Here is a 3028-nt window from a genome sequence, read left to right as displayed (position 1 = left end):
AGCCACCTTGTCCAGGGGTGGGACCATTTATGAAGGGAAGCTCTCTCCTCCCCCCTCCGGAGCAATCTGTCGTGTCAATTACTGGAAGGGCCCAACGTGGGTTTTCCCCAGGTAAGCTGGCATGTAGCAATCCCCTGCCCAGCCCCAGGAAAAGGGCTGGGCTGTGAGAGAGCAGAGCAGCCTGAGTGAGAGGACTGACAGCCTTTGACTCAGAGCCCAGCAGGTGCCTTCGCAATCTCACCTGCTTTCCCAGGTTCCCAGCTTCCCCCTAGCCTCCTGGTTTACTCTAGTCTCTGTCCTGGGACCAAGTGCTGATCTCCACTGGTCTTTGGGGCCCATTCTGTTCCCCAAGATTTTCATGAATAGACCATACTGCCCTGGGCCCTGGGATTTCCCGAAGTTTTGCCCTCACTAGAAAGCACTTGATCCCCTGAGGCAAACGCTGCTTCCAGAAGAAAAGTTCCTGAGTTAGGAACCTTGAAAAGCAGCCAATTTAGATACTATTACTCAGCTGGCTCTGCCTGAAAAGAGCAAATTTGAGCCTCTGTCTCAGGAACCTTTCTCAGCCTTCAGGAGGCATTGCCCTTTACAGGGATTGCTTTGTATAGTACTTCAAAGACGTCAAACAAAAACAAATTATTGAGCAGGCTTATGGGAAATTCTAACCCTAACAAAGGACTCCACTTTGTAAGAAAAGTAAGGCCTAGAAAGTAAACTATGAGGAAGCATCATAATTTGGTTGGGGAGGAAAGAATTATTTTATGCTGTTTACCAATGTAGCACCTTTTAATAAGAAAACTCAAAAAATTTAAATGACATCTGCCCAGGTAAAAGATTATGGCAGTTCTCTGAAACAGTACAAATCGGTCACACAGAGATACCAGCAGAGAACCAAAGTCTGTATCCTATGTGGAATGCCTTTGTTCTCCACTGTCTGCAATAGAAATATGCCCTGGGGAATCTGGGCAGGGAAGGCAGAGGAAAGTCTACGGGGGAAATGGGAAGGTAGTAAGGAGAAAGAATCAAGATATTTCATCTAAATTTATCTTGAACATAGACAGGTTGGTGAGTGTGTGTGTGTGTGTGTGTGTGTGTGTGTGTGTGTGTGTGTGTTTATGCCTATTAGTATGAAATACTACTGATATGACCTAAAGGCTAAGATGAGGGAATTATAGCCTATCTTGGACATAGAAAAGAGAAGAGGAAGAGAGACTTATAAACCTCTTTATAAAAGGGTAACCTGAAAAGCAAATCTAATAGCATTTACCAAACTGTCAAAGTCCTGTATGGGGCACTGCAAACAGCTGATAACATGGGAATAGGAAGAGAATAGGAATCTTAAAGGTATATAGAGTATGGGGATATCATGGCAATGGTTTTGGCATGCAGAGGAAACCACCAGCTATTTTCCCTGCCTATTAGACAGTAGAAAAAGTTCTAGCAACTATGAGAGTTTAGAGCATCAAAGGCATAACATTTAAGGTAGAAGTTATTTTAGAGAATGTGCTGTTGTTTATTTGTTTTAGGGGATATTATTCCCATTGCCAAGCATGGCTTTTCATGACATGGTTTCTTTGTACCTTTTTAGTGTCATCTTGTGTCATTCTTTGCCTCAAACTCTTGAGCTTCTGTGTCCTTTCCTATGCATGCACATACATGTTTACTTCTGTGCCTTTGCTCATGCTATTTCTTCTTCTGGAAATTCCTGCCCTCCTCATTTGGCTAACAACTACTAATCCTTTAAGACTCTGCTTAGGTGTCACCTCCTCCAGGTCTTTCCACAGTGGTTATACCTCTGTTACTGCAGACTGGGTTTAGATGCCTCTCCTCTATAATCCTAGGCTACCCAACACATATTGTACATTATGTGAGACTATTTGCTTACAGTCCTCTGGACTTCAAGTTCTCTGAGGGCTGCACAACTATTCTTTATCATTCCTGTATTCCCAACACCGGGCACAAAACCTGACACAGAACAGGCACTCAGTAAATACTTATTAGAAATTTTTACTCAGAAGAGCCATTGAATTACTTTGTGCTCGAAAAAGAGAAAGGGCAACTGATCTAGAATGCATCTCCAAGAGATCATAACACACCAAAAGTACGTTTTCTCTTCTTTGGGTTAATGTGACTCATTAACTGAGAAACAATTGAGTTTGTAATTTTTTAAATTTATTTGGGACTTGAAAAAGTATGGAAAGTGAGTGGGCACAGGACAGAGGGAACTACATAAACTCATTCACAAGGGCATGGATGAGCATGGTGTGGAAGAACATGGGGAGACTCTGTTAATTATTGGCGTACTAAGAAATATTTGCAGAGAGAAAATGTGGCCATTCGTGTACTTTGAAATCCAGACCTAAGTCATGACCTGATAGGCAATAGTAAAGTAATTGTTAACTAGGGGATGTCACAAAGTATACTCTAGTTGTGAAAAAAAAACACACTTCAAAATTGTAATTAATGACCTCAATGCACTGAGTTGTGCAATGCTGGACTTTTAACTATGGGCTATCTCTTCCTTCCAGGACACACATACCACAGCCATGAATCTGCTCAGTTTAAAAAAATTAACAGCAATTTAAAGGTTTATTCATAATTGTGATTTTGTCCAGGAAAAATTTTAAAATAAAAATGGATCCAATAGTTACAGTCCACACTCTTATTTTCTACTAAGATTAAATTTATGTCATTGTCCATGAAAATTCCTTCAATTTTGATTTTAGTCACTAAAATTAAAGCAGGCTCATTACCTAAAAATTTTTTCTAGCTATTTGGATGTGAAAATTTTGCACAGATTTTTTTCTAGTCCTATCCTGAAAGAATCCTATTAAACTTTAACAGCTGAAAGTCTACAAGAAAGAATCCCATTAGTCTATCTACAGGGAAATATATGTATATATTTTTTAAAACCCTATCATAGTAAACGTGTATATTAAATAGCCCTTTAAAGTTTATAATTTCAGACATTAACCACTTTATTAAAATATCAGACTCCACCCATAGTCAAAACACTGATACATTATTT

The sequence above is a fragment of the Plecotus auritus genome (genome assembly GCF_963455305.1).
Source record: "Plecotus auritus genome assembly, chromosome: X".
In the NCBI taxonomy this organism is placed as follows: Eukaryota; Metazoa; Chordata; class Mammalia; order Chiroptera; family Vespertilionidae; genus Plecotus; species Plecotus auritus.
This window is presented reverse-complemented; position numbering follows the sequence as displayed.